Genomic DNA, 18,702 nt, shown 5'->3' on the forward strand with positions numbered 1-18,702 from the left:
GGTTTTTTCCCTCTTCCCCCCCCCCTCTTTTTTCTCTTTTTTTTTTTTTTTTCCCCCCCCCCCCCCCCCCTCTTTCCCTGGCAATTCAAACAGTGATGAATGGACAAAAATCCCTCAAGGGAAACATTTTTTCACTTAGTTACAAAGATTTCATGGCTAATTAGAGTAAATGTGGTTTTTAGAGTGTTAATCTCTTAACCAGCTTGGCTAGGAGGCCACCGCCACAACAGCAAAGGGGAGGGCAAGGGGGAACCAAGGGGGGGAAAAGGTGGTACCAAGTTCTTCTTGGGGCCGAGCCACAAACCCCGATGGCCGGATCTGATGTGTCTTTATCGCCAAGAGCATCCTGTGTGTCTCCTCCTTGGCTCTGCTAATTGGGTGCCCACCTTCCCTCCCGGGGCACGGCGCGGGCCGAGGGCATGGCTCGCCTGTGTGAGACTTAAAGGTGGTTTTTTTTTTGGTCCGAGGAGGCCACGAGCTCTTTGTCTGCAGAAGTGGTGCAGAGGGAGCCTCCGGGATGAAAAGCAAAAGCGGGAACAAAAGCAGAATTGAGGGCAGCGTGCTGTCCTTGGGCGGCAGAGGCGCCTGCCCGGGGCTTGTGTTCAGATCCTTTTCTCTGCAGTGAAAATACATATATTTGCTGGGTGTTTTAGTGCCGGTGAGGGAGATGGGCTGTGAGTGCACCCGGTGGGTGCCTCTGGCTGGGTCCCCACGTGCCGCTGCACCAACCTGCTCGCAGGGTGGCCACGATGCCTCCAGCCCACCTTCCAGCCAGGCTCGATGTGGTCCAGGTGGCACATCATTGTCAAAAGCAGATGTTTTGCTGATGGAAGTCATCATCCCCCCCTTCTTTGCTGCCGTGAAGGGGATGTATCTGCTGTCTTGATGCCTGCTATCTTCTTCCCCTGGTCCTTCCCATCTGTGCCACCTCCCCAACATTTGCTTTTCTAGCTTGATTTTGCCCCAAAAGGCTCTGGCAAAGCGGGGTGAATTTGTGAGCTGGCTCCCCCCACCCCCTGCAGCCCCCCCTGGGCAGCGGGGCCAGCCGGCGGGTGGTGCAGGGGGAGCTGGGGATGGGATGTGGGCTTGAAATTCCTCCTCATCCCACTAGAGGGGATCCTCTGGATCAGGCTGGCGGAGCCCGACTGAAAAATGAACATAAAACCAGCAACTGGCAAAGAGATGCAGCCTCTGGCTGGTGTGTGAGCCCCGGCCCCTCGGAGGATGAGGATGGGTTTGGGGGCTGCGGGTCTGACCCGCTGCTTTCCTGGACGCAGCACTTGGGGTTGGGGGGGGGGGCAGGAGGATTTTAGTGCTTTTCAGGCATTCCCAGCCGAGGCAGGTTGGCTGCTGCCTCTCCCTGCTCCTTGCCCAGGAAAGTGTGGCTCCCCAGCGTGGCTTGTGGCTCCTCTGCCCTCCCTGGTCCCAGCCCAAGAGCTGGGAGATGCTGGGGTGGGGGCGAGGAGGCTGTAGAAGGAGTTCACCGAGAAAACCTGAGTTTACCAAACACACAAATACAACATATGTCGGTGATGTACCTAATCTGCTGCCTGTTCTCTGCTGGGTTCTGACTGCGCTGGGGTCCATCTGGGTGTTTTGGGGACCTGGGTGATGCTCTCACCCTGGGGCTGGATTCTGGGATGCTGGCTGCTGCCTGGTGGGGGGCAGCCAGGGACGGGGTGCTGGGAAAGAGGTGCCCTCCCCTCCGTTATCGGGTAGAGCTGCTTCTGTTTGGGTGTAATTGAACTGGGAGGTGGTGATGGGGGGGGGAAATGAAAAGCGAGATAAATGTATCGTATTATGAAAATTTAATCCTGCTTTGCCTGGGCTAAAATTACATTCAGAGCAGGAGATAAAAGGCATCAGAAACATGTTATAAAAAAAGTCCAGATCATCTTAAAAGGCAGAGTGATAGTGAGCCTGGGAGAGCCCTGCCCTGGGGACGAAGTCCTGTGCTGGGGTGCACACTCGGTGCCATCTCCCCACTTGGTAGGGGAGACAGTTCCTCCACGAAACAAGTCCACTGGGGAAATTCTGTTATCCAGCTGATGCATTTCTACCTTAGCTCCCTGCAGTGTGTGCCATATCTCCTGTGGGTTCCTTAAAATCATGGTGTGGAGGGTTGTGTGATGGGCTCCAGTCTGGTTGGGGGTCTCCTGAAGCACAGGGGACCCGGAGAGGTTCTCTGCTCCGTGGAGGTTCCTGCCTACCCCAGCCATTCCTTCTGATGGGGCAGATGGCAGTGACGGTGGGAAGAGCTCAGAGCCTGTTGGTTTTGGGGTAAAAGGGGCTGATGGAGATGTCCCACCCCAGCCACGTCCTGGCTCCGTGGAGCTGCGCTGGAGCCGTTTCCCTGTTGTGCTCGGTGTGACAGCAGCTTCCCGGGCAGGAACGTCCCTTTTCCTGCTCTGGCACCACTTCCCTGCTTCATAAAAGTGAAAGGTGACGTCTGAGTAAATATTACACTGACCTCTCACCTCGCCTCCTCCCGCCGCCGCCGTTCCTTTCTCAGGGCTCATTAAGGGAGCTGCCGGCCGTCCCGGGGCTGCGCGCCCGAGGAGGGGGCTCAGAGCCCAAACCCGGTGTCTCGTGGCCAGGAGCTGGACGGGAAGGGCAGGCTCCATCCTGGCCAAACCTCCTCCCCGGGCGGGTAAGTGGGAGTGGGATCAGGCTTTGGTGGGGCTCGGCACGGGCTCTCCCGGTGGGTGCCGGTGCCACGTAATGGTGGAGCTGGGCTCACAGCCCGGCCGTGGGTGCTGGTGGTGGTGGGAGCAATGGGGGTGGCTCTTTGATGGTGGTTCTGCTCCAGCAGAAGCCTCTGGGGGATCAGTTACAGCGGTGAAAATGTGAGTGGGAGGCTGTTTTGGGGAGTGGGTGCAGGCTGAGAGGGGGGGCTGAGCACAGACTCAGCCTTTGCCCCTCCGTGGTGACTTGGAGGGGCCAGGAGGGTTCCCCCGGGGCTGGACCAGGAGGGTTCCCCTGGGGCTGGACCAGTGGCTTCTGCTGCCGTGGCCTCCATGGGGGCATGGGGGTCAGCAATGGGAGCACTGGGATGTGTGGGGGGAAAAACCCTTGGGATGCACAGGCAAATCTCACTCCGTTTTCCCAGTGATGGGGTGACTGGAGGTGGTCTTGAGCAACCTGCTCTAGTGGGAGGTGTCCCTGCCCAGGGCAGGGGGGTTGGAACCTGATGATCTTTGGGGTCCCTTCCAACCCAAACCATTCTATGGTTGGGGGAGTGATAGTCCATAGAGAGGCCATTCCCCGGGTGTATCAGGGAAGGTTAAAGGAAAAAGCGGATTTTGCTTTCAGCCCCTGGCTGCCTCTTCAAACAGCCTTTGAAAAGCAGCGGGTTTGGCTCCCCGCAGCAGCTCGGTGTCAGGCTCCGGACCCCCCTTTCCCCGTGCGGTGTCTCGGGAAGCGGTTCTGGGGAAAACAGGAAAGCTGTGGGGCAGCACGAGGCCGTCTCTCGCCGGCTCTGCCGCCCGTGACGCGCGCCGGGAAGGAAGCGCATCCACCACGGAGGGGCCGGGAGCCGCTGACAGCCCCTGACTCAGCGAGGAACCAGTTCCTCGTGTTATTTCCAGGCTCGGCAATCCTGGGAACAAGTGCCTCCCGGAGAGATTTATGTCTAGTTTTTCCCTCCGGAGCGGTGTCGTGTCCCTGGTAGGAGAGCTCGGAGCCATCCCTGTGTGTGGCGTGGGCACTGGAGGAAGGTGGGCATCCAGAGAGAGAAGGGCAGGTGTCTGGAGGTTGTGCAGGGTTTCTCCTCGCTGTTCGTGCTCAACACCCCTCCGGTGTGTTACCCTGGGAATGAGCTTCCAAAAAAGTGCCTTTGAGCTCCGAGGTTTTGAGATTAATTATCTCTGTGGGAACAGTTACAGCAGCAAAAACACATGAGAGGCTTTGGAGTTCTTTTTATCTGCTTCCCAATTGCTGGACTTTCAGAGTTTACCTTGTCAAGATTTATTTTTTTTCTTATAGCCAACAGTTATAGCAGCAAAAACACATGAGAGGCTTTTGAGTTCTTTTATCTGCTTCCCAATTGCTGGACTTTCAGAGTTTACCTTGTCAAGATTTATTTTTTTTCTTATAGCCTGAAGTGGCTGGTTTTCCCCCCCCCCCGCCAGGAGTGGGAAGCTGAGGTTCTGGGAATTGGCTGTTGGAAAAGCAGGTGCTGGAATGAACACGAGTGTGTTGGTAGCTGAGACTAAAACTTCCCAAGTTGCCAAAACCGGTGATTTCCCACATCTTTGAGGATATTAGGAAAGCCACAGCGAGTGCCGCGGAGCACGGCGGGCTGGTTGCTTGCCCAGGTAGCCAAACACGAGGGAATTCACGTGTAGCCAGTTCATGTGAAGAGCTTTGTTCCCTGTGGCTGGGGAGATTTATGGATGTCAGAGCAGAGGAATGGTGAGTTGGCTGCTTAACAGGGATGTTACAGTTCAACTCCATAAAACACGCAGGCTGTCTCCTTTACTCATTCGTTTGCCAAGTCCCCAAAAAGTGGCAGCGACAGGAGCAGAGAATGGAGCGCTGCCCTCATGATCATATTTCCTGCCTTTGCTGGTTTATGTCACAGCCTGCAATGTTATTTAAACAACAACAACAACAAAAAAGCCTGTGAATTTCCTTTTCGTTTTTAATGGAAGTGCGAAGAGCTGGGGTGGGGAGGAAAAGGGAACAAGCCTGTGGGTTTCCTAACTGGCTAAATTAATCTTGAGCTGAAGATTTGCCACCTCGCAGGTTTTAAATTTGTGCTGAAGGTGAAACAGGGGAGCTCCTGCTCCTCCCGGGTGTCGAGAAGGGGCTGAGCAGGGTTGGGAGGCTGCAGCTCTGGCTGTGGTGTGGGAGCACAGGGGGGTCCCAACAGCCAGACCCCCAGCCCGGAGTTCTTTTGCTGGTGTCGATGTCCATGGATGTGGACTTCACCAGTTCTGCTGCGGGCCCCGAAACGTTTCCTCTGCTATTTTCATTTTATTTAGTATTGAAGCTGAGAGCACAAGTAAGAAAGAAGGTGCCTAAATCTCTTCCTCGGTTCAGCCACTGACTTTGGGGACGCAGGGGAGGCAGAAGAGCTGGAGTGCTTGCCGTGGGCAGACTGCTGGCTGAGGGCTGCTCACTCTTCAGGGTTTTTTTTTTGAGTCAGTTTTTTGTATATTGATTGCTTTCCAAAGATGCTGCTTATGTACTTATAGGGCAGAAAAGCTCTTCTTGAGATCATGAGTAAGAGCTTCTCAAAGTCCACCTTGGAATGAGAAATGCTTCTGCGTTTGCCCTAAGCCTTCTAAAAATTCTGGCCTTTGATGCCTGTTCTCTGTTTTTCCAAATCAATTAAACGTTACGGGGGCATCAGTTGTTGTGTTACAGGAGCTGGAGGGGCCAGATGAAAAACATCCACAGTGAGTAATCCGTTTGGCTGAGACAACATGCAGCAGCAAAAGGTTTGCTGTGGGCCACTTCTCTCCTCGTTACAAAGTTTTCTCAGCAGTTCACAAGGAGTTAATTACAGCAGCAGTGACGAGTCCTTCTCTGATCAGTGGCCTGTGGTGTGTTTGGCTCCAGGGGCAGATGAGGAGCCTTATGGAGCTGGAATCGTGTTAAAGGCCCATTTGGTGGCAACAGGTTTAGACTGTCTTTAAAAATCTCATAGCAACCGAGGAGCGTGGGCAAGCACTCCGGGGTTCACTGGGAGAAAGAGGCAGGAGCCCCTTTGCTTGTCCACTGGGATATAATGAGGTGCTGGAACAAGCGCTTGCATAACTCGGCTTTTCAAGGAGTAAATTGTGTGACGGGGGGCAAATCTGTTCCGTCGGTTCCACCAAAGAAATTGTCTGACTCGGAGGTGGTCACAACGTGTCTCGGGCTGAGCCGAGAAGTGCTAGAACAAATTCTCAGAAAGAGACAAAAGCAGAGGCTCTTCTAAGGACGTCCAAGGCTGTTGTATAACTTGTTTTACAAAAAAAAAAAAAGCCAACAAACCCTGCCCGGGGTCTTGGGTCACTGGGAGACTTAACCTGTGGAGTGACAAGTTGGGTGGGATCAGACCGACTTGGCAGATGGAGTTCTTCACTCCTGAGTGTGAATTCAGCAAAATGTGGGGGGTTTTTTAACCGTTCCTCGCAGACTTGTATGAAATAAACAGGTCCTGTTCCTGAGATGAGTTCTCATTTACTTCAAAGAGGAGAATTGTAGAGTTTTCTGGGTTGGAAGGGACCTTTAAATTCCTCGCAGACTTGTATGAAATAAGCAGGTCCTGTTCCTGAGATGAGCTCTCATTTACTTCAAAGAGGAGAATCACAGAATTTTCTGGGTTGGAAGGGACCTTTAAGATCATCTAGTCCCAACTGAAGGGCTGGCTGCTTTTAAAATTTTCTGGGCCAGGTAGTTAAAAATTCGGTACCTTGAAGAGCATTTGCCATGTTTTCTAAACCACCATTGATACTGACTCTTCAAGTTGTTTCAAAGCTTTAAATCGGGGTTGGAGCAGGTTGAAGACAGTGAGAAAAGAGCAGGGCACAGCTGCAGGGGGTGGGCAGGGTTGTGTCCCCCCCAGGCATGAGTCCTGTGGGCACAGAGCTTTGGGCAGCTTGTCCCTGCCAGTGCCCGCTCGCACGCTGCAAAGACCTATTGAAAACCAAACAACTTTGGCTTCATTCCTTCTCCTTCCAAGGCCTTCTCCTTCCAAGATTTAAAAAAAAACCCAAAACACAAAACCACCCAGACCAGTGTTTTTTCTACAAACAGTGCAAATTTTAACTTGAGGAAAAGCAAATTATTAACTCATTTGTTCATCCCTGACATTTCCTGTTACATTCTCTGCAAATTTCCATTATAAACATGACACTTTGCCAGATTATCTGCTGTAGCCATCTTGTTACTGAAGAGGATACAATATTAATTTCCTTGTCATTTAGTTTTTCTGATGTTTGGGGGATCATTTGTTTCACAGTGTTCTGATTGTTGGTGTAAATCAGTCAGGCTTTGCTTCGGACCTCTAAGAAGAGGCTGGAAGCAGCACTGATGTGATCTTGGAAAATGCACCAGTTTTCCTCAGAGCTGCATGGAAACTCAAATTTGGGTGCAGAGAGAGTTTCTTTTTGGTTGAGCATCTCGACCCTGTTGTTTCAGTGGAAGTTCTGCAGCTGTATATAGCTCAAATCATTGAGTTCTGCCTGGGTTTTGTCCCCAGCAGTCCTGTTGAATTTGATATAAGTGTATTGCGGCTCCGCAAAACCAATTTGTGGTTGTAAAGGGGATACTTATAAAATTGAACCGGCTGAAAGTATTCCTACAACCTGCACTGGTTCTCACATGTTGCTTTGCTCTGCAGTATTTTGTAGAGCAAACCCCTTTGCTGATGCAGCCTTCCTTCCATCTGCTAAAAGAGTGGTGAAGTCCTGCAACAAATGCAGCTGTGGGATCTCTCCCTCCTAGATCCTCCGTATGTTTTATGGAATCAAGGATGCCTCATTGGTTGGGGTGATGAGGAGGTGTCACCCCGTGTGGACCATGGGTGCTGGTCCATGTTTGGACATCTGCAGGGTCCCCGTGCTGCCCCGGGAGGTGGGATGGAGCTGGCTGCTGTGCTCGGATGGGACTGGAGCCAGGGCCAGAGAGCTTCCACGGGGGAGTCTTGAATTAAAGGGTGTGCAAGAAGCTCTCCGAGCAGGCGGGCTTGCTGCATTCCTGTGAAATATGGCCTTACACGTCCTTGAAGGATTTATTGTTTTCCGGGCACTGCTGGATCCAGTCCGATGGGCTGGATATAGGAAGGAAATGACTCAGTTGCTCTACAGACAAGTGCAGCTTTGAAATTCAAAGAGGCAGGAGGCAGCTGAGAGGCTCCAACTCATTCCCATCGGGAGTTGGGTCCTGGGGTGTCTGTTGCTCTTTGTGCCCCGCGTTGGGGGGTGTCAGCGGGTGGGGAGGGAGGGGGCAGAGCTCGTGCTGCCAACCAGTGCCTCGAAACCCCTCTGGTGTGAGGACACCACAGGGGAGCAGGTGATGGCCAGGGAAGCCGGGGGTCTGTGGGGGGAGAGGGCTGTGGTGGTGGGAGCAGCTGTTGGGCTCTGTGCCCCCTGGACATCGCCAACCCATTGCTGCCCGGGACAGAGCTTGCAGAGTGTTCCCAGATTTTTTTGAGGCGTATTTTCCACCCACAACAGGGTGGAGAAGTGCAGTGACCCTCCCTGGATGAGCCCTGCGATGACTTTGGGCACTCTGGCTCCAGTGTCTCTCCTTTCTGGTGTGAGGACACCATGGGGGAGCAGGTGATGGCCAGGGAAGCTGGGGGTCTGTGGGGGGAGAGGGCTGTGGTGGTGGGAGCAGCTGTTGGGCTCTGTGCCCCCTGGACATCGCCAACCCATTGCTGCCCGGGACAGAGCTTGCAGAGTGTTCCCAGATTTTTTTGAGGTGTATTTTCCACCCACAACAGGGTGGAGAAGTGCAGTGACCCTCCCTGGATGAGCCCTGCGATGACTTTGGGCACTCTGGCTCCAGTGTCTCTCCTTTCCTCTTGCCCACGTTGTCCAAAGTTGTCTCTCTGGTCCCCACGTTGTCTCTCTGGTCCCCACGTTGTCTCTCTGGTCCCCACGTTGTCTCTCTGGTCCCCACGTTGTCTCTCTGGTCCCCACGTTGTCTCTCTGGTCTGGGCTCTACAGGGATTTGCCACAGCAAGTGGAGAGATACCGAGGATTTTTCAAGACAAGCTCAGGCTTTTGGGCCCTCTTAACCCATCAAAGCCTCCAGTCCTTCTCTAGCCTCACGTGGTGGCTTCTGGCTGGTGTCAGACGTGGCCATAAGCAGATGCTTCCTCCATCATGTTGTCAGTGTGGTTGCGGAGAGAGGTTTTTAAATGACAGAAAGATCCTTAGCAAAGAAACAAGAGTTAGTGTTAAAAATAAAGAAAACAAGACAGCTTGTTTCATCTAAACAGAAGGGTTATTAAATAGGCTTGAATTAATCAGTGATCTGCCAGAGCTCTGAAATTGAAAAGCAGGGCAGAGGAGCATGGAGCAGATGAGTGGCACAGTGACCCACCCTGGATGAGCCCTGCGATGACTTCGGGCACTCTGGCTCCAGTGTCTCTCCTTTCCTCTTGCTCACATTGTCCAAAGTTGTCTCTCTGGTCCCCACGTTGTCTCTCTGGTCCCCACGTTGTCTCTCTGGTCTGGGCTCTACAGGGATTTGCCACAGCAAGTGGAGAGATACCGAGGATTTTTCAAGACAAGCTCAGGCTTGGGCCCTCTTAACCCATCAAAGCCTCCAGTCCTTCTCTAGCCTCACGTGGTGGCTTCTGGCTGGTGTCAGACGTGGCCATAAGCAGATGCTTCCTCCATCATGTTGTCAGTGTGGTTGCGGAGAGAGGTTTTTAAATGACAGAAAGATCCTTAGCAAAGAAACAAGAGTTAGTGTTAAAAATAAAGAAAACAAGACAGCTTGTTTAATCTAAACAGAAGGGTTATTAAATAGGCTTGAATTAATCAGTGATCTGCCAGAGCTCTGAAATTGAAAAGCAGGGCAGAGGAGCATGGAGCAGATGAGTGGGAAGAAGCCACTTTCTCGGGTAGACAGTGATGTTTGGCTGATGGTGGGATGGAGCCGAGACGGGTCCAGGCTGTGGGGTCTGTGGCTGGAGATGGGAGCACGAGGCTGGGGGCACCTGGGGATTAATGCACGAGACCCGTGGGGACCCTGCCAAGGAGCAGCCACTGTCCCCGTGGCCGTGAGCTTGTGATGGTCACTGCTCGTCACGCTCTGTGAGGCAAATTGGGCAGGGAATGAAGGTGCTTTCTGTTTCCCAGGGTTCAGGCACCTCAAAACGCTTTCAAAACCTACATCAGGCACCCCAGCGATGCACTTGAGAGGGCAGACAGCCCTGGGAAAAGAGGCTTTGAGAGGTAAAGTCACTTCCCTCGTGTGGCTGGTGAAGCTGGTGCTGATTGCAGTTCATAGCACATACTGCCACGAAGACAGGCCTGACGAGGGGCTGGTTAATGGTCCCCGAAGGGTTCTTTGGTGCTGTGTGGCTCTATCCTGCATCAACCTGTCTGCTTCGGGTTTGTTGTTAATTTAAGGGCTTTTGCAGTTGTGTCCTGCCTTCCCAAATCCTTGTGATCCCATGGTGGGACCTGGATGATAATTCCTTCCACTTCTGTGGTGGGAATGCTGGTGATGTGACTGGTGGCTGAAATCTGGAGCCAGGCAGTGAGCTGATGGTGCAGGTCCCACACCAGGGACGAACTTCTCCCCTTGACTGTTCCTCCAGCTCTCATCCCACTGCTCCTGCCCTGGTTGGGTCCCAGACCACCCCTTCCTTCTGGATGCGATGGCACAGGGTCAGACAGCACGATGGCCTGTGGTGTAGGCTTCACGTGGTGGTTATTGCTCATAATCTGAAAAGATAATCCCGTTCTGGGGTGGCATGAAGCATCGTAACCAGTAAACACCCCTCGGATGGGGAATTGTGCCTGGATGCACGCACAGGCAGAGGCGGGCTCTTAATAATTTCAGCGCTGCTGGCTGAGGGAATCTCTCCCCTTGGGTGTTCCTCCAGCTCCTGCTCCTGCCCTGGTTGGGTCCCAGACCACCCCTTCCTTCTGGATGCGATGGCACAGGGTCAGACAGCACGATGGCCTGTGGTGTAGGCTTCACGTGGTGGTTATTGCTCATAATCTGAAAAGATAATCCCATTTTGGGGTGGCGTGAAGCATCGTAACCAGTAAACACCCCTCGGATGGGGAATTGTGCCTGGATGCACGCACAGGCAGAGGCGGGCTCTTAATAATTTCAGCGCTGCTGGCTGAGTGAAATCTATAGCTGCACAGTTGGGGATTCAGCATCTCAGAACCTAATTTTAACAAATGTACAATTTCCTGGTTTACTTAGGTAACAGCACTGTGGCTACTGTGTAAATACATCTGGCTGCCGTAGGGAGTGTTGGGGATAACGAACACCACTCGCTGTACGGGGCTGGCACAGCCAAAGGATTTCTGTTTCAGGATTTCTGTTTAATGGAGTGGCTGGGGACCCATTTAATTTGAAGCTGGGGTTCTTCACTTGCCTGTGGTGCACTTGGAGTGAGGCCAGGAGAAGCTGCTGCTTATTTTTCTCCTCCAGTTCGATGGCCGCTCTGTGATCTTCCCTCGTGCTGCACTGTAATATTCTCTCGTAATAAACTGCAGCTGGATGTCACCTGGGGAGGGAGTGCTGGGCTGAGGCTCAGGAGATAAAACTCCCAGCTTTGCCACTGGGACCTTTTGACTAGCCCTGGGCAAATCATTTAATCGTTTAATCTGCTTGCACCTAAGGTCACCATCCATTAAGCTCTATTTTGTTGGGAATAAAGTCCCTGAATAATCAAAGGATGTTCAGGTGCACCAGTGAAGAGGGGTGGATAAACCTCTGTCCATCAGAACTTGGGTAAGAAACTAGGAAAAGCCCTTTGTAAGGGACAGAGTGACCCAGATTGCCTGGAGGGGTTGGGGACTCCGTTTCTGGAGGTCCTTAAGGACAGTTTTTAGAGAGACATCTCTTGAATTATGATTATGGCTGGTCCCTGCAGCAGGAGACTGGATTAGAGAATCACAACTTTCTGGCACAAATTTATATGATTTAACGTTATCCAAAGCCATTGACCTGTTTATACGGGTTTGGATGAAACTGAGACTTCCCAAAACTCGCCTAAACCAGCTAGGAAACTTAAGAAGTGTTAAATTTTCCCTTTGTGTCATACTTCAAGGCGACCAGGAAAATAAGGGTCTGTTCTGCTCCGTGCTCCTGTGCATGGCGTCGTCGCCAGCCTTGGGTCTGTCCTCGGGGACTGCACGGTGAATAAAGTCCTCTTTTCCCAGCACCTCTCTTGCTGCAAGGTAATTTATAAGCTATTTCGCAGCGGTGTACTTGAAGCTCAATAGCTGCCAGCTGTGGTTTCTCAGATAGCAAGTGTCAAGTATCAGCAGAGGGAAAGAAGAAGGTGTCTAATTTCTGCCACCTAGGTGTCCTGGCTTGATTATGAATTTTTCCTGGACATTTTTTGGGGTTGGTGGGTTAAATGTCCCCAGCTGCAGTGCACAGCTGGGTGTAAGCCACGCCGGAGCCACAGCTGCGGTCCTGCTTTAGATCTGCCAGAGGAGCCAGTGCTCCCTTGGAGACGGTGATGATTTTGTCAGTGTTAAAGAGATGCCTCCTCGCCGTGTCGCAGGGATGCTTCAGCATCCTCGGGGGTCAGATGTAGCTGTGCCTGTGTTTGCTTGTCACTGTCAGGGGAGCGTAGCCCTGCTCTGCTGAACCATCTCTGATCAAAGAGCTTATGAAGAGAGGTGCATCCAGAGGGCTAAACCAGTCCCTTCCGCCTACTTTACTACAGCAGGTTATGCCTGGAAACTCTCTTTTGGGTTTTCCATCGATTGAATGTCCAACTGCCTTGTGTATGAGAGCGTTATCCCCGTGATAATATGACTTTTCCAGGTCTGTTTAGAAGTTTGGGACACAGGCAGGAGTAAGGCTGGGTCAGGGAGCTGCTCTCCCAAATGCAGTTCCAAAGATGGGGCTCACAGTGGGTCTCCCCTGGGATTTTTCTGTTTCTCTTTACCCCAGACGTGTTGGGACATGTGCACTCAGGAGGGAGCTGCGGGGGGAAAGGTGGCTTATCCGGTCTGCTTTGTCTAAACAATATCTGAAGTCTGGACAACGTGAACAAATTTTGTGCATAATTCATGCAATCGTGTTTGTTATCAGGGAAATGCCTTTTCATGGCTGGGTTTCGTTCTTCCCCTCCTCTTCCTTGTCCCAGGGCTGGAGGAAGTAATAATCACAATACTGTATTTTGGCCTCTTAACTCTTTCTCAGAAAGCTGGCGAGGCTGTGAAATGCCATCCCTGTGAATAAGCAGCTCTGGGGAAGTGGAACCTGCGTGGTTCCTGCCTGTGGTGCCAGCAGAGCCTCTCGGAGCAGGGATAGGCACCACCGAGGGGCAGGAGGGTGAGGGATAAAGGTGGTTTCCAAGGGTTTCTGAGCCCAAAGGGTTCTGTGCTGCAGGTTGTGCTTTAGGAAAGGCTCAGTATTCGTCGTCCCTGTGGTTCAGAAACCTCTGCAGAGACCTCAGACCTGACACCAGGCACCTTCTGGGTGATTTACAACTTTCTCTTATTGTTGTTAAAGGCAAAATAGACTAAAAAAAAAAACAACCCACCACCTAAAAGCAACAAACCCAAAGAGAAGGCATTAGGAGCCCTCCTCATCGCCTTGTGTTACAAAACTGTAATTACTTCACATCAAGCTGCCAGTAACTTCTAGTGGGTGTCAAACTCTGAAGCAAACAGTTAAGCTGGGTTCCCGCAGCCCTGCTCCTCTGGGACGGCTGGGAAAATCCTCTGCTTGGGGCTGGGACGTGCCTCTTGCTGGAGAAAGAGGTGAGGACACCAGGAGCAGGGAAGTGAGCGAGCAGGAGTGTGGGTTTCTGCTGGGAAAGGGGGGATGAAAGCCTGAACCTACCCTGGCACAACTTGGGTAGGTTCAGGCTGGATATTAGGAAAAAAATTTTCACTGAAAGGGTTCTCAGCCATTGGACTGGGCTGCCCAGGGAGGTGGTTGAGGCACCATCCCTGGAGGTGTTCAAAAGCCGGGTTGATGTAGTGCTGGGAGGTCTGGTTTAGTGATGATGCTCCTTGTTTGTTGTGTGGGTGTCTATTTTTGTCAGTTAGGTTGACGGTTGGACAAGATGGTCTTTAAGGTCCCTTCCAACCTAGAAGATTCTGTGATTCAGCAGCGCGGGGCTCATCTGGCTGCGGTGACTTGGCCGAGGAGGCAGGACTGGGACCTGGAGCCCTGATCCCGGCTGGAGACATCCCAGAGCTCAGAGGTGCTTAGATCAGACACTTTTGGCTCGTGGCTTTTGTCTAATTAAAACAAAACCAAACCCTATTAATTATTGTAAGGTCTTCCTCCGTAGCTGACAAATGTGTCCTGAAATATCACTTCTTCAAAGGGGATAAATCACTGCGGCAGCTTTAATGGTTGGAAAGGTTTCACAGGAAAATTCCCCACCGGCTCCAGGAGGGATGGAGACCCGGCACGTGTGTTCTCACTTGCTGTGAAGAAATAGCCAAACTCTGGGCTTTTTTTCCCTCATTCCAGTTGGCAGATACGATGCGGAGCCAATGCAAAGAGGAAGGGTCAGGCTGGTGCAAAGGGTGAGGTGGCTGCAAATGGTCTGCTCTTCCATTTGAGTTTATATAGTGTAGCCTGCCCTTCTGGTGACCCTTCCGATAATTCGGGGGGATTTCTGACAGCCTGGTGACCTGCTGGGGAGGTCAGAGGCATGAGCCAGCCCATCTCCCTGCTCCCGGCCTCGCAGCAATGAATCTTATTTGACTATAAAAAGCAAAAAGGGCAGAATCCACCTCCAGCCTAGAAAGCAATCCCGGGCCTGGTGTCCGCCTCCCTGCAAGCTCAGTTATTTCTCAGGAGGTTTCATTCTGTGTGGTAGCTCCCCAAACCCATGTGGCCTTAGGAGAAAAACCGTAGTGGGTTTTATCGCCCTCTCAGCTCCCACTTTGTGGGGTGTTTGGGGACCCTGGTGGCATCTGGGCTGGGAGTGATGGAGGGACAGTGTGGGGAAAAGCTGGTGGCACTGGGATGCTGAGAGCTGGGGCAGGGGGAGGATGGATGGATGGATGCTGGGGCTGGGGGGATGGATGGATGGATGCTGGGGCAGGGGGAGGATAGATGGATGGATGCTGGGGTTGATACCGATGCGTTCGCTGGGTCTCAGAGGTGCTGGGGCTGTGGGAGCTGCCATCTCCCGAGGGGATGGAGAGTCCCAGGAGCACAGGACCCCCCAGAGCAGATCGGGGAGGGCCCAGCGGTGCTGGAGTGGGGCGGTGGATAAATCACTGCTCAGAGACCAACCCGACCCCAAAAGAAATGATACCGGCCCCGTAAAACACCCGCAGCTGCCGCTCTGGTGACATCAAAATTGTTCCTTTGATCCGTCATTTTCCACAGGAGATTCTCTTTTTGTTTTTGCTTTAATTTTCTTTTTTTGCTGGTCTCTTTTTCCCCCCCCCCCCCCTCTCATGTGCATAAAATACCACTAATGACAAACCGTGGTGCCCGTGAGTGAGTGACAGCTGAAATAAGAGAAATGACTAATCGGGCCTCCTGAAGCCCTGTCGCATGGAGATTAAATGAGCCCTTTTTTCTTCCCCCCTCAATGAGAATCATGGGCATTTGAATAATAATATTATAGTCTCCATTAGGATGACAGTGGGGGAAAAAAATCGGCTCAGACCTGTGATTATTCCTTCAATCTAATAATTATTTAAATACCAGATAACTCCTTTCAGCCTAATTGAGGCCTTTCAGCTGCTTGGGTTTATATTGTGTCCCTGAATTTACTCTCTCTTTCACCTTGCGTTACTAATAGCTTCAGATTGCTTTTGAGGCCGTATTTTAAACTCTCTTCCAAAAAAAAAAAAAGAGGAATAATCAATGGTCAAATAATATTAAGGATCAGTTAAAATTGCCCACTCTCCCGTTTCCCTGGTGTTTAACCCCCAGCTGCACCGAGCCACCCCCAGACTCTTCCCTAGGGCACACAGGGGGTCTCTTGATGTTTGATATCATGTAATCCATGTCCTGCACTCACATGTTGTCCCCTGTCCTGGGAGCAGCTCCCGTGGGGGACACGGAGCTGGGGATGGGTTGTCATCCCCTGGCGTGTTCGGCTGGGACATGGGTTCATGGCCACGCTCTGTCATCTTCAAATCATGTTTGGAAGCACAGATTTCTCCTTCCTGGATGATGTCTCTCACCTCTGGCAGTGTCCCGTTTGCAAATACTCTGCAAAACCTCCCCTTCACCCCAAAGAAGTTGGGGTTCAGCTGCCAAATACCTTCTAAATCCCTCCAGGGATGGTGCCTCAACCACGTCCCTGGGCAGCCCATTCCAAGGTTTAATAACCCTTTCAGTGTAAAAATTGTTCCTACTCTCCAACCTGAACCTCCCCTGGTGCAACTTGAGGCCGTTTCCTCTTGTCCCATCACCTGTTCCTTGGGAAAAGAGACCAATCCCACTGGCTATACCCTCCTTTCAGGGAGTTGGAGAGAGCGAGAAGGTCTCCCCTCAGCCTTCTCTTCTCCAGGCTGAACACCCCCAGCTCCCTCAGCCTCTCCTCATCAGACTTGTTCTCCAGACCCCTCACCAGCTCCGTTGCCCTTCTCTGGACCCGCTCCAGCCCCTCAATGTCTTTTTTTGTGGTGAGGGGCCCAAAACTGGACACAACACTCAACGTTGTGTCATTTTGAAAGATTCCAGATTCAGAGAACAGTTTGGGGACATTCACTCGGAGATGTACTGAGGAGAGGTGGGGAGGTGACCCCGGTGCTGTTGTGGCACTTTGGGGTCTGCTGCTTTCTGCCACCATCATCCAAACAATAATAAGAATGCGGCAGCGGCTGTGAGAGAGAGGGAGAGAGAGAGGCTGCTTCAGCCAGAGGTGGAAATTAAGAGACTGGAAATAAGAAGCAAGCAGCCGGGGAAACGTATCCCTGAGCAGAATGAGAAACCCATTACCGCTCTCTTTCTCCTGTCTTGTCAGTGACACCGAGACGTGCAGCCCAGGGACAGAGCTCCTTTGTCACCTCTCAGAAACACCCGTCTCCGGCTCCCGGCGTTAACAAGCCTAAAGAGCGGCCATTCGGTGACACTCGCTTATGAGCTCGGTGTAGGTTTTGAGCAGCGTGAATTATTTTAAATACCAAACTGGAGATCAGCATCAATCAAAGCGGTGGCTCTGCCCGCAGGTGGGGACGGCGCAGTGTAGGCTGTGCGAGGGAACAGCCTCCTGCATTTGCACCCAGGGCCAGGGAGGAGACTCAGGCCTGCTAAAAGTGGAGATTTCTCCTGGTGTGTGTGCCTGGCTGTGGTAGGAGGTGATGGGACTTGGGTGCAGAGAGGGCCAGTGGGATGGTGGCTCCTCCTCAGCCTCTTCCCAGGGCTGGTGTGACCCTACAGTGCTATGAGGTGGTGGAGAACATCTCCTCCCAAGGTGGGCTGAAATGGTTCCTTTGATTATGGAGCGTGTAAGGAGTGCGTAATTTGGTAAAAAGGAGAACTTTGTGGTGGTTTTCTGAGTCCAGGCGGTCAGACACATCTGTGGTGATGAGCAAGGCTGAAGTCAAGCCAGGAGTCCAAGTCATAGTCAGGTCTGGAGGTGCTAACAAGGATGAGACACAGTCCAGTGAGCTCCAGGGACATCTGTGGTGACAAGGGAGGTGCAGAGCCCTGGTGGGGAGATGCTCTCAGGACCCTGACGTGGTGTCCACCTCAGAGTGGTGTTCTGCTGGGTCCTGGCTGCCTTGCAGGGTGCTCAACTGGCATCGCTGCTTTGTAGGAGCCTGAGGTGGTGCTGGAAATCTGGGGCTGAGCTGGGAACCAAGTTGATACCTCCTGCGTGGGATGGTCCAAGCCAGATCCCCCCACCTGCTTAGAGGAGATAGAGGTGGAAATGCATGGATTTAGACTGTCTTTAATGTTCATATTTTTGCTAGGGGAGGTGGCAGGTGATGAGGTGGAGCAGGCAGAGGGTCATAAGGGTCCTCTCCAACAGCTACCGTGTGCAGTGTCCGGAAGGGTGGATGGAAAGCTCTGATGCAAACATGCCTTGTGCAGCCGGAGCTGCTGTGAGGCGAGAGCTGCTTCCTAAGGAAATTCCAGCCTGGTGATTCCTAACTCAGCCTGACAGCCGCCCGTGCCAGCAGGGAGGATGGGGATTAGTGGGCCTTCAGCCATCCCTGAATGAGGTCCAGGTGTTTTGGGAGCACCCACGAACCCAAAACAAACCAGGAACCAACCCGCTGGTCTTTCATGCCTCATTTCCATGTAGATTTTGGCCAGAGGTTACCATCACCTTGGCCATATGGGTGGAAACACGTCAGTTGAAGGAGTCTCTGCTGCTGACTGTTGACCATAGAGCTATGGGGAAGGGCGTATGGGCAATTTGATTGGCATCGTGTCTTCTGGACCCAGTGTCCAAGCTGTTGCTTTGTGTAGGCTTTAATCACCACATGCATTTTTTGTTAGAGCAGAAAATTTGTCTGAGGCTCCCAGAGTGGTGGTTTATCCCCAGCATGGGTTGCTGCTGGGGGCACATCTTACCATGTGCCCCCACCCCAGTGGTAGCTGCTTTTCAGCAGTGAAGTACCTTGTGGGGACGGTGAGAAGTTTCTGCCTGAAAAGCACCTTCAGAGGTTCTTCTGGCTCTGGGGAGGGTGGAGGGGAGGTGCTGGTGGCTTTGGTGTGTGTACACTCAATGAACTTGCCTGCATGAGACTTCTTCCTTGGGTTTCCAAATTAAATCATAGAGGATTTAAAGGTAGAAAAACACCTCTTATTTCCTCTGTTGCTTTCAACAACATACCCTGCAGGAGACATCCTTTTAGCCAAGGCTACAGATTGATGGTTGGGTGTGTGAGCTGCGGGCTTTGTCTTGGGCTGAAGCTGATTATCCCCTCCCATGGCTGAGCAGAGTACATTATAAACAGCTAAACCACATAACAAATTAACACGCAGAGGCTGAACTAAGTGGCAAAACATCAAGCCTGAACTGTTTACCAATAAGTTAGGAGACCTCCTTAATTCTTGTTGGGCTTAGAGACGTCCTCACTTTATCTCAAGGACTGTGTAATTAGAAAGCCT

General features: G+C 52.2%; 1 protein-coding gene across 2 annotated transcripts in view; it reads left to right on the forward strand.

The window, feature by feature from the left end:
* PLXNA2 (plexin A2) overlaps positions 1–18,702 on the forward strand; it is a 217,552-nt gene that overhangs the window by 14,163 nt on the left and 184,687 nt on the right. The gene's annotated exons all lie outside the window — the stretch shown is intronic.

This window comes from Calidris pugnax, unplaced genomic scaffold, assembly GCF_001431845.1.
Source record: "Calidris pugnax isolate Ruff unplaced genomic scaffold, ASM143184v1 scaffold91, whole genome shotgun sequence".
NCBI classification, from domain to species: domain Eukaryota; kingdom Metazoa; phylum Chordata; class Aves; order Charadriiformes; family Scolopacidae; genus Calidris; species Calidris pugnax.